The sequence below is a fragment of the Lissotriton vulgaris genome, chromosome 6 (genome assembly GCF_964263255.1).
Source record: "Lissotriton vulgaris chromosome 6, aLisVul1.2, whole genome shotgun sequence".
Classification (NCBI taxonomy): domain Eukaryota; kingdom Metazoa; phylum Chordata; class Amphibia; order Caudata; family Salamandridae; genus Lissotriton; species Lissotriton vulgaris.
This window is the reverse complement of record NC_141694.1, coordinates 476958601-476971838: the sequence shown is the minus strand read 5'-3', so window position 1 is coordinate 476971838 and position 13238 is coordinate 476958601. Positions and strand designations below refer to the sequence as shown.

At 50.7% G+C, this 13238-nt stretch overlaps 2 pseudogenes; both read right to left on the bottom strand.

The window, feature by feature from the left end:
• Positions 1–2661: 2661 nt before the first annotated feature.
• LOC147707464 (28S ribosomal RNA) lies at positions 2662–3674 on the bottom strand (annotated as a pseudogene).
• Positions 3675–9447: 5773 nt separating this feature from the next.
• Positions 9448–10755, bottom strand: LOC147707463 (28S ribosomal RNA; annotated as a pseudogene).
• Between the last annotated feature and the right edge of the window lie 2483 nt (positions 10756–13238).

Genomic DNA, 13238 nt, shown 5'->3' with positions numbered 1-13238 from the left:
CCTCGTGCCAGCTCCTCCTGCAACAGGTCTGCTATCCAGCTTACCTGAAGGCTGCTACCCTCTGCTGCCTGTCTACCTGCTGCCCTCTGTTTGTGTCTCCACTGCTTCATTCTTGCTCTGTTTTGCCTTTTCTGCTCACTTTTCATTCCTCTGTTTTGACTTTTCTGCTTGTTTTTCTGACCTCTATTTTGCTTTTTTGGCTTATTTTTCTGCCCTCTGTTTTGTCTTTTCTGCTTGTTTCTTCCCCTTTCCTGCCGTTTCTTCAAGACATGGCTTTTCGACTGTGACCTCTGACACCAGCGCCCAGATGGCCCCAGGGGTGAAAGTGCTGTGCTCTACAAATGCTGATTGATTGATGTTCAAGGATTGAATGACCAGATCCCCTGGGGCTTTCTAAATTCCCAAGTACACTACGGAAAGCCCCCCTTTATTTTACTCTTAAGCTGCTATCATTCATATTCTTAAAGAACCAGGGGCCTAATAGGAGATTACAGGTAGGGATAGTAGATACACGGCTAATCCGAGTTGGGAGACCTCTTAGTCACACGGGATTAGGCACTCTTGCGAAACATGGACAATTAACCTTCTAATTACTACATCCCTTTTAATTATTGCCAAAATTGCATATTAGCTTGTCATTTCATCACAAATAAGTTCAGTATGTGATCAAAGTTCAAAAAAAGATCAAAAAGTACTTATTCGGTTAAAAGACAATAACCATAAAAGCAACAAAATGAAATTACAGTTTACACAGGGATAGTTAAAAGAGAGCAGTTATAATTCATAATAGATCAGTATGTGATCAACATGCACATGAGCAAAAAATTAAATCCATGTAAGGAACCTATAATGCTGTAACAAATGAGTATGTATCTATATGAAGTCACACTATTTTTACTCTATCTCTACTCTATCTTGTGCAAACTGACCAGTCATATCAATAAACAAATGGTTTTGAAGAATAAATGTTAAGGAGCTAAGTGGGACAACATTATCCCCATAAGAACAAATCAAATACATAAGAAAAAGAAAAGAACATATCTTTAGTATGCCGCCACTATGCATAGGAACAACTACAACTCCCATAAGTCTGTTAACAACACCAGTAAAACACTGACATCAGACACATTGATGACGCACTGAGTGTCCTGACTTCACAGTCAAGAGAACTTCATGTGTATCGGCAACACAAAGGGAACTAAGTCTCCTCCACAGCCAGTGGGTGGATTAGGAGTAGGGGTGGGCAGAAAACTACGTTCTGACTGCATAGTGGATGAAAACAGCCACCCCTGCTCACAGGCCCAGTCCATGCTTTTGAAAGCAGACAGGCCAGGAAGAGCCTGCCCGGGCCCCAATGGACCCCCGTCCCCAGCGCCCAGACCCTCGGCTGGCTTGCAGGACTGGGGTCTGCCGCACCCCGGGGCCCGCCGGACGCAGCACGAGCCCCGGGCCCGGTCCAAGCTTACGAACCCTAGCCAGGCCGGGGAGAGCCTCCCCGGGCCCCAGTGGACCCCCGTCCCCAGCGCCAGGACCCTCTGATGGCCTGCAAGACGGGGGTCTCACACACCCTGGGGCCTGCCGGACAGAGCTCAAGCCCCGGGCCGGTCCCAGCTTCCGGACCTTAGCCAGGACGGTGAGAGCCAGCCCGGGACCCGGTGGACCCCCATCTCCAGCACCCGGAACCTCTGATGGCTTGCAGGACAGGGGGTTCACGCACCCCCGGGCCCGCCGGACAGAGCTCAAGCCCCGGGCCCGGGCCCAGTCCCAGCTTCTGAACCCTAGCCAGGCCGGGGAGAGCCTCCTCGGACCCCTTTGGACCCCCATCCCCAGCGCCCGGACCCTCTGATGGCTTGCAGGACGGGGGCTCACGCACCCCGGGCCCCGCTGGATGGAGCTCAAGCCCCGGGCCCGGTCCCAGCTTCTGAACCCTAGCCAGGCAGGGGAGAGCCTCCTCGGGCCCCGGTGGACACCTGTCCCCAGTGCCCAGACCCTCGGCCGGAACCAAGGAGGGTTAAGCCCAGCCCACATCCTCTCCCCGACGGCCTGCCCGGGGAGCTCATTTTTCTCGACTATTAAGCCCCAAAATAGTGGGGGCTTACATAACTCTGGGGAAGGACAAAAGTTGGAGTTAGCCCGGCCGCCAGCCCGCAGGGCCATCTGGTCCTCCAGCCCGCAGGGCCATCTGGTCACCCAGCCCGCAGAGCCATCTGGTCATCCTGCCCACAGGGTCATCTGGTCACCCTGCCCGCAGGGCAATCTGGCCGCACAACCAGGCGACCAGATGGCCTGGGACGACCCAGCGCCCAGATGGCCTGGCAGGGTGCCGTATCCAGTCGCCCTTACAGTCTGCGAGGGTGGCCGGGTGCACCGAGGCAGCTGCTCTGGAGGTTCCTTCCCCCTGGTGGCTGCTGCTCACCTCCCTGCCCAGGAGCAGCGAGAAGGGGAGGCCATCTGGTCACCCTGCCGACCCGCGAGGGATGGTGGCCCCCATCCCCGCACCCCAGGAGGGGGAGGCCCCCGTGCTGAAGGGCACGTGGTGGAAGCGGCCTCCCACAGACCCGCGTTAGCCCCTCTCGTTCCTCCCACCGGCCTGGCGGCAGAGGGACCCACCCCTGGGTGTGGTGGAGGGAGGCGTCCGCAGGCACACACGCACGGAGAGACAAAAGCTTGGCTCAGAGGATGACTTTCAATAGATCGCAGCGAGGTAGCTGCTCTGCTACTTATGAAACCCTGACCCAGAATCAGGTTTTCTACGAATGATTTAGCACCGGGTGCCCGACGAACAGGCGGTGCACTAAGGGCGATGGAGGCGGCCCCCTTCCGTCCGCGCTCTGGGCCCCAAGCGAGCAGCTCTACGCACCGGCCCCCCGAGAGAGGCCGGCTATCCCAGGCCAACCGAAGCTCCACGGCATTTCAGTATCGTTACGGTTTAAGGGAGATTCTGACTTAGAGGCGTTCAGTCATAATCCCACAGAAGGTAGCTTCGCCCCATTGGCTCCTCAGCCAAGCACATACACCAAATCTATGAACCTGCAGTTCCTCTCGTCCTGAGCAGGATTACTATTGCAACAACACATCATCAGTAGGGTCAAACTAAACCCAGCTCATGTTCCCTATTAGTGGGTGAACAATCCAACGCTTGGTGAATTCTGCTTCACAATGATAGGAAGGGCCGACACCGAAGGATCAAAAAGCGACATCGTTATGAACGCTTGGCTGCCACAAGCCAGTTATCCCTGTGGTAACTTTTCTGACACCTCCTGCTTGAAACCCAAAAAGTCAGAAGGATCGTGAGGCCCCACTTTCATGGTCTGTATTCATACTGTAAATCGAGATCAAGTGAGCTTTTGCCCTTCTGCTCCACGGGAGGTTTCTGTCCTACCTGAGCTCGTCTTAGGACACCTGCGTTATCGTTTGACAGGTGTACCGTTCCAGTCAAACTCCCCACCTGCCACTGTCCCCAGAGCAGGTCGCGCCCAGCGGGCGCCAGGCGCTGGGAGCCAGAAGCGAGAGCCCCCTCGGGGCTCGCCTCACCGGGTAAGTGAAAAAACTATAGGAGTAGTGGTATTTCACCGGCGGCCCGAGGGCCTCCCACTTAACCTACACCTCTCATGTCTCTTCACAGTGCCAGACTAGAGCCAAGCTCAACTGGGTATTCTTTCGCCGCTGATTCTACCTAGCCCATTCCCTTGGCTGTGGTTTCTCTAGATAGTAGGTAGGAATAGTGGGAATCTCGTTCATCCATTCATGCGCGTCACTAATTAGATGATGAGGCATTTGGCACTTGGGATCACGTTAAACCAAAACCTTACCTTGCACTCTCAAATCAGTATGGTGGTGTCCTCCTGCTTTTTCACTCTTCGCACTATTAGGAAAATCTCCAGATTTTTCTCCCCTCCCGCCCTTAAACTCATCATGATGGCAATGGTTTTATCACGGCTGGACTATGGTAATATCTTGTACAACGGCGTTCCGGCTTATGCTCTCCGACGCTTACAGCTGGTTCAGAACCAAGCGGCCCGTCTCATTCATGGTCTCCCTAAACTCCATCATACTACCCCTGTATTAAAGAACTTGCATTGGTTTCCCATTAGGGAGCGGGCCCTCTTCAAACTTGGCTGTACTGCGTTTCAGGCCCGAGCTGGAACTGCCCCAGCATTCATAAACTCAGCAATCTCCAGCTATGCACCAGTCAGAGAGCTCCGCTCCTCCTCCCAGTCCCTTCTCTCTGTTCCTCGTTTCAGGAAAAAGAGGATGGGCGGGGGGGTGAAATTTGAGGTCTTTGGTCCTACTTTCTGGAACGCCCTCCCCCTCAATATCCGATCCATCCCACTTTACCCTGAATTTCGCAAGGCCTTAAAAACCCATCTTTTTCTGCAAGCATTCCCAGCCTAGCTTTCTCACAGCTACCACCCAGGTTCTAAAGTCCGCCAGCGCCAAGAAACCGCTTTATAAGTGTTTTTAAATTCAAAATTTAAATTTAAATTCAAATTCAAATCTGTACCACCTCGCGGTGGCTCATTCTGGGTTATTATGCTGCCCATCAGCGTCAATTCGGTTTTGCTTCCAACAATACAACATTCTTTCGCTCCGGAGTACAGCCACAAATGCCGTCCTCACTGGAACTGGGATCACGTATAGGCCAGAAATAGTACACCTTGCAGTACTATTCCAACAATTTTAAGATTGTCTACGAACAGTCCTGAGAAATTAAAACATGATTAGCAGGACATCAATAATCAATGTGTGATGATTATGTGTATGCGATTATTTGAGACCTATTCATCATTCAAGACATTTCAATAAGTATGATGTACACACTATATCTACATTGTTATAAGCACACATATATATAAAACAAAAATACACATCTATAAATTGCACATCTACTTAGAAAAAGCAAATCTAGAAAAATTCACATCTATAAAATGTACATCTATATTAACTCTTGGGTCAACTATAAACCTATATGTTAAAACATTATGCTTTATAAGGGTGACATGTGTGCTGCAAGAAAGTGTACATCTCATTATAAGCTTGATACTCAAATGTCCATGATTACTTGGCACATTTTTTAAGAGTGTCCATTAAAGTAGTCAGGCAAACATTTTTCTTGAATGGAAATGCCATTTGTATACCTAAATCAGCCAGAACAACATCATTACATAGAGGCCAAATACCATGACATCCAACGATAAAGCCATGAAATTTAACAGTGTTACATTTTGTGAGATCTTTGATTTGCTGTGACAGATCCTGATAGTATTTCACTTTACTCTCAAACGCTAATTCAAGGGAATTCTGAGAATTTTCATAACGAATTGAAACATCAATCACTACAGCTGTACCATTTTGATCTGATTTACGTAGTTCTCTTTGAATATTCTTAACATGAGGTTCCCTGTATGCCATCCAACCACACCTTTATGCTCTATCAATTAGCAATTCCAGAATTTTGTTATGTCTTTTTATCCTAATGTCCTTAGTTTTGGGACATGTGCCTGAAATATGAGATATTGTTTCACAAACATCATTACAATACCTACATGTAGCAAATGCACGATTTCTCCCCTAGTGATAGTTTCTCTTGTATATAAAACATTTGCGCTTAGCATCAGAGTAGCTATGTACTGGTTTTTCTTTCATTTTGTTATGCCTGCCGATCCAGAAGTTTAAGGTTGGATTACTTGCTAAGTATTTTATACCATCACCTTGGACAGGGAGATTTGCCTATTTCTCAAACTCTTCTTTTCTCCAATCGTATGTTACTAACAAATTCAAATCATAGCTCAGAAAGTTACTGTCTAAAATGTTACGTTTGTGTGTTTTCGATGATGTTATCAATGTTTTCATTCATATCTTCTCCTACATACATGAATGAATGCGCTATGTACAGGTCTGGAGCTGCCCTGAGATACAATAAACTATTGACTTTATTGAGACCAATTTGTGTACATAGTTTTGGAATACTGAGGCCCCCAAATGATCTTTTTGATTATAGGAGACCATCACATGTGTATGCAGGAAGGTGTAGAAAGTGTTTGACATACTTTTTTATTGTTTGATCCAGAACATTTAAAGTTTTTGCTTCTGTTCCTGACATTTCCAATTTGAATGATAGTTTAGGTACCAAGTACTGGCACAACATTTCTATTTTCTGCGTGGGCTTAAGTGGTAGATTATCAAGTTTTTTAGCCCAATTGACAAGAACCTTATTCATTTTGTTGTTGCTTGTATGACCAGTGTGTGGATCAAAGTTCAATCCACGGTATCTCTCACTTTCTCCTGGATGAATATTATCAATATTTTCTTTTTCAAATTGCCATGGTTTACAGTTGTTAACCTGAATTTTATCTTTATGGTGACTAATATAAAATCCATTTGTCTTTTTCACATTAAGTTTTAATCCTGTGGTTTTACTGAACTTTTCATTGTTTTCAGATTTGTACTCATTCCTTCCCAGGTACTGCTGAGTACTGCGATGTCATCGGCAAAGGCGAGAGCGGTGCTTTGCTCAATAAGACCATCTGATCCAAATGTGAAGCCCTTACCATTTTTCTGAAGATCACAGATCAGAGGATCCATGGCAATGTTAAATAGTAGTGGGGATAAAGAGTCACTTTGTTTGACCCCAGATTTCATTGTTATTTCAGGAGTTGATTCGTTGTTCTTTCCCTTGAAAGATATTGTCCAGTCAGTGCATAAGTCTTTTATTATGTCTCTGATGTATGATGGAACTCTTTGCCTTGCGAGACTCTGTATAATGTGACCATGGCTGACAGAGTCGAAGGCTTTCGATATATCAATCAACACAACTGCTAATGAGTGACTGTTTTTGAAGGAGTGTCAGATTCTCGAGACAACCTCTCACCTTCATGAAGCCTTTTTGTCCCGTATTCAATTCAACAAAAAATCAAAGTCTTTTAGTTAATATTTTTGTGAATAACTTCATGAATGTAGTACTGATGGTAATTGGACGCCAGTTACTGATTTTTTTAAGTTCACTAATCAGTACATTCTTGGGTATCAAAATTGATTGGTTCTTTTTGATAATTTCTGGTACTCTTCTCATCATCAACCAAGACGATAGAATTCTGGGCAGCAGTCTTGGTTGTTTGCTGTGTACTTTATACAAGTCATTCAGACCAATCTTATCAGGCCCCACTGCTTTCTTTAAATTGGAGTACTCAAAGGCATGAGTTATTTCGAGCAGTGTTATTTCTTTACATAGATTTCTAACTTCATAGTCCTCTGGTATCCAATCAATCGGCATAAAATTAGGATTTTTTTTGTTTTCTTTCTCATTTATGTTTTTGTAATATTGAAAGATTTCATCAGCACTGATTTGGCAAGTGGCATCTTCTGCCCCATCAGTGATAATCCTGTCAATTTTCTTTTAGTCTTTTTGAAACATTGCCTGGTATTCTTTATAGCTGCCCTTTGCTTCGGCATAATTTTTCTTGTGCATCCGATTAAGCCTTCAGTTTTTAATATATTTGTTTGTTATCTTGTTCCCTACTAAGGCATTCTGATGCTCATCTTGAGCAGGGTTCATAGGCTCATTATTGAGTTCTCTTGCTGGTTCATTTGTTGGAACACTTGCTGGTGTAGGACTTATATCAGTGGTGTTTTCTGCGATATAAGTCACAACCTCATCCATCAGATCCATAGCAACATCGTTTTGCTTTACGTTTTGGGTGTACTTCTCGATTTCTGTGATTCTGTCTTCCAGTTCATCAAAGTTCTTGATTTTTTGCGCATGTTTGTGGTTGATAAAGTATTTATGCTTTTCTGTTGTTACTTCCATTGTAACCTCTGGTTCATTGCAAATGTCATTTTCCGAAACATTTGATGCTTTCAGTACCTCTTTTGCGGATTTTTTGCTTTTATCTCTTCTATCTCTTCTTTTTTCTGCAATTTGTTTTCTGTTTTTATGGTCAAAATGTGGAACCATCAGTGCATTAATATTACTCTTATTTTCATATACTTTTTCCAATTCTGCTAGTAGCAGTATTTCTTCCTGTGACCATAATTTTGACGGTTTGCTCCTTGCTAGAGCTGCTAGTCTAGTCTCATTTTGTGCTCTTGGATGCGCTTGAAGAGCATGTTGAGAAACACCAATTTTTGTTCCAAATCTGAGTTCACAGAAGCTGCACAGGAATGGCAGCTCTCCTTTTTGAGGTCTTCCTTTACATTTGGCATAATGGCATGCAATATTGTGGTATTCGGCTTCTTTATCACATTTTGAACAGTACGTTTTAAGATAGAAGCCTTTGTGTTTGTTGGAGACATGTTTTCTTAGTTCTTTAAAAGTTCCCATTATGTCTCCACATAAGTCACATTTATATTTTACGTTTGGGTACTTCCAATAAGTGACTTTCTTTGTGTAGTCACTTTTCTTTGTTATTACATTTTCGCTGACCTCGTATGCATCGGGTAGATTTTTAAAGTTTGCTGTACCAATGTCATTCTTGGCTGAGGAGGCCACAAATTCAATGGATTTGATGCGGTCTATTGTTGTGTCTTCTTCTGCTATGGAGGGTGAACTAGGGCCTATATCGTGATCTGAATCGTTGTTCACTGTTGCTTTGTTGGAAGCGGGTGCTGGTTTGTCAAATTCGATGAGGAGGTTAATGATTTCTGGGGAAGACAGCACCTCCTTACGCCATCTTAACAGGGTTTTTATTCTCCAGGAACTACCCCATCTGGAATTGGGTTTGTTTGCTTCGCCATTTCTCACTATCACGCTCACTGCCATGATAGAACCTTGTTTGGCCTGTCTCTATATGCTTCTCTACGCAGAGTCTAGCACTTCAGAGGCAGTTACCGGCGGGACCACTGGGAGATAAAGGCCACTACAACCGAGAATAGGTTAAGAGAGTCATAGTTACTCCCAACGTTTACCCACGCTTCATTGAATTTCTTCACTTTGACATTCAGAGCACTGGGCAGAAATCACATTGCGTCAATACCCGCCTCGGGACTTCGTGATGCTTTGTTTTAATTAAACAGTCAGATTCCCCTGGTCCGCACCAGTTGTAAGTCAGCTGCTAGGTGCTGGCCGAGGCAGAACAGTGCCCCGCGCCCCCGGGGAGGGGGCACAGGAAGAGTCGACCACCGCAGCTGGGGCGATCCACAGGAAGGGCCCGGCTCGCGTCTAGAGTCGCCTCGCGCCCCATCCCGACCGACCCAGCCCTTAGAGACAATCCTTATCCCAAAGTTACGGATCTGACTTGCCGACTTCCCTTACCTACATTGTTCCAACATGCCAGAGGCTGTTCATCTTGGAGACCTGCTGCGGATATGGGTATGGCGCCTCGTCCAGCCGCGGCACGCGCCCAGCCCCGCTTCGCGCCCCATCCCGACCGACCCAGCCCTTAGAGACAATCCTTATCCCGAAGTTACGGATCTGACTTGCCGACTTCCCTTACCTCCATTGTTCCAACATGCCAGAGGCTGTTCACCTTGGAGACCTGCTGCGGATATGGGTATGGCCCGGCGCGAGATTTACAACATCTCCCCCTGATTTTCAAGGACCACGAGAGCTCACTGGACGCCGCCGGAACCGCGATGCTTTCCAAGGCTTGGGCCCCTCTCACGGGGCCAACCCATTACAGGGCGCCCTGCCCTTCACAAAGAAAAGAGAACTCTCCCCGGGGCTCCCGCCGGCTTCTCTGGGATTGTTTGCGTTACCGCACTGGACACCGCGAGGGCGCCCGTCTCCGCCACTCCGGGTTGGGGGATCTGAACCCAACTCCCTATCTATCGGCCGAGGGCAACGGAGGCCATCGCCCGTCCCTTCCAAACCGCGCTCGCCCATCTCTTAGGACCGACTGACCCATGTTCAACTTCTGTTCACATGGAACCCTTCTCCACTTCGGCCTTCAAAGTTCTCGTTTGAATATTTGCTACTACCACCAACATCTGCACCTGCGGCAGCTCCACCTGGGCCCTCACCCCCGGCATCCGTGCTCACCGCAGCGGCCCTCCTACTCATCACGGCTTAGCTCCCGCGGCTCTCAGCGCCGGCGACGGCTGGGTATGGGCCCGACGCTCCAGTGCCATCCATCTTCAGGGCTAGTTGATTCGGCAGGTGAGTTGTTACTCACTCCTTAGCGGATTCCGACTTCCATGGCCACCGTCCTGCTGTCTATATCAACCAACTACTTTTCTGGGGTCTGATGAGCGTCGGCATCGGGCGCCTTAACCTAACGTTCGGTTCATCCCGTACTGCCAGTTCTGCTTACCAAAAGTGGCCCACTAGGCACTCGTATTCCATGCCCGGCTCCACGCCAGCAAACCGGGCTTCTTACCCATTTAAAGTTTGAGAATAGGTTGAGATTGTTTCGGCCCGAAGACCTCTAATCATTCGCTTTACCAGATAAAACTGGGGGCTCCGAGCGCCAGCTATCCTGAGGGAAACTTCGGAGGGAACCAGCTACTAGATGGTTCGATTAGTCTTTCGGCCCCTATACCCAGGTCGAATGACCGGTTTGCACGTCAGGACCGCTCCGGACCTCCACCAGAGTTTCCTCTGACTTCGCCCTGCCCAGGCATAGTTCACCATCTTTTGGGTCCTATCACGCACGCTCATGCTCCACCTCCCCAACAGAGCAGGCGAGACAGGCCGGAGGTGCGCCTGCCGCTGGAACTCTGCCGGGTCCATCCTCAGACGGCACGCGCCAGCCCTCACCTTCATTGCGCCACAGGGTTTCGCTCGGCCCTCCGACTCGCGCACGTGTTAGACTCCTTGGTCCGTGTTTGACGGGTCGGGTGTGTAACCGACATCGCCGCAGAACCCTGGCGCCCGGCGTGGGCCTCCCCGCCCGGCGGTGCAATGCGGTCGGGGTGCACTGAGAACAGTCCGCCCCAGTAGACAGTCGCGCCGGGAGCAGGAGGCCCCGTCCCCCTTCAACCACCCCGGCACACCCCGAGGGGCAGCCGGGAACGGGTGCCCGAGGGAGGGCGCGGAAGCGGTAAAATCTCCCTCAGCCCCACGGACATGGCGAAGCTGCTGCTAAGGGGGCTGTAATACCCTCTGCCGGACCAGAGGGCCACCTGCCCCCCCGAAGCCTTCTCAGCCGACCCGGAGCCGGTCGCGGCACACCGCCGCGGAGGAAATGCACCCTGCGGGGGCCAGGCAGGGCCCAGGCGCCGGTCCCGTGGAGGGGATCCGGAACTCCCGGGCCACCAACCTTTCTACACAGGGCAGGGCTCAGGGGCTCACGGGCCCGGACGCCCGGGGGAGGACTGCCCAGGACCCAAGGAGCCCGTACCGGCAACTCGCCCGTGCCATTGGCCCTGGAGGAGGGAGCCCTGGACGCCTGGGGGAGGACTGCCCGGGACCCATGGAGTTCGTCCCGGGCACTCGGCTGTGCCGATGGCCCTGGAGGAGGGAGCCCCGACGCCCGGGGGAGGCCTGCCCGGGAACCATGGAGCCCGTCTCGGGCACTCGGCCATGCCGTTGGCCCTGGAGGAGGAAGCCCCGGATGCCCAGGGAGGTGCTGCCCCGGCATAGCCCATCTGGTCCCCGGCAGAGAACCGCCAGCCTGGGAGGAGTGTCCGGGCATACCCTGCCCCTAGTAATCCGGAGGAAGGCTACCCTTCTTTCTTGGAACCCGTGCGCACAGAGTGACGGAGGGGACCCAGGGCGCAGAGACGCCCGACCTCCTGGAGCCCTCGCTGGGATCGGGGAGGCAAATGGACCCTCATCAGGACTTCCAGGGAAGCCCGGCCGTCTGGTCACCCCATAGGAAAGCATTGGGTGCGACAAGATGGCCGAGGGGATCGAGGCAACCAGATGGCCGGGACCAAAAGGACTCCCAGCTGCCCACCCCGAGCGGTAGGGCTCCCGTCCCGCCTGCCCTTGTAGGGTTTGGGGGCTGCAGGGCTCTGGGGCTGCAGGGCTCGGGGGCTGCAGAGCCCGGGGCTGTAGGGCTCAGGGGCTGCAGGGCTCGGGGCTGCAGGGCTCGGGGGCTGCAGGCCTCGAGGGCTGCAGGGCTCGGGGCTCCGGGGCTGCAGGTCTCTGGGGCTGCAGGGCTCGGGCTGTAGGGTTCCGGGACTGCTGGGTTCTGGGGCTGCAGGGCTCGGGGGCTGCAGGGCTCCCGTGGGCTCTGGGGGCTCCGGGGCTGCAGGGCTCCGGGGCTGCAGGGCTCGGGGATGCAGGGCTCGGGGCTGCAGGGCTCGGGGGTTCAGGGGCTGCAGGGGCTCTGGGGCTGTAGGGCTTGGGAGCTGCAGGGCTCGGGGGCTGCAGGGCTCAGGGCTGCAGATCTCTGGGGCTGCAGGGCTAGGGGATTTGGGGGCTGTAGGGCTCGGGGGCTGCAGGGCTCGGGAGGGGGGGGGGGGGGGTCCGGGGCTGCAGGGCTCTGGGGCTGCGGTGCTGCAGGGCTCCGGGGCTGCAGGGCTCAGGGGGGCTCCAAAACCCCACGCTGGGATCCTTGTCCAGGGCAGATGAGCTCTTGGCAAGCCGTAGGACGGGGGCTCCCAAACCCAGGCCCCGGGGCCGGTCCCTGCTTTCCAACCCAACCAGGCCGGGGAGATCAGGGAGTCTGCCCAGGCACGAGGGACCCCTGTCCCGGGCACACGGACCCTCAGGATGTGCCCTTGTTTTCAGCAATTTTTCTTCCAAAATTCTGCGTAGTGGTGCTACGCAAACTACGCCCAACCCTAGTTAGGAGCAGAGATAGGTTTCTCACACTGTATGCCTCTTTATGAAGTAAATGGAAGCTCCGGGTGGGGGTGGAAAGAGACTGCATTTTAAGCGGTACACTTTCTCCTGAAGGGAGAACAGTACCCACATAGGACACCTTGTGAAAGCTCCCACTTTCACCAGCGAATATGACACCGAAAGAAATCTCCACTCCTCCCAATCATTACAAGGCATAAGGCTAACACTAAATATTTATAGTTGAAATAACCTAACCCTGATGGCAGTCCTTGAGGATCTTTACGATATTATAGTACTCATGTAGGGACCTCTTTTTTAAAAAAAAAAACGTATTTTTATTAAACAATAAAGAGACAACTTTTTGTACAGGATTTCAATAGCGTCGGTCACATTTCACTAATACATTCATACAGTCCACCAATCTACAGCACTTGACATGGGACAGTAACGTACTTCAAATCATGGCATGAGGGGATCAACTGGAGAGGGGCCAGTCGGTGTGACACTTATATTACCACGATAGTCATTCCACTTATTCCATATGGAAATCCATTTCTTTTGGCATCCCCTC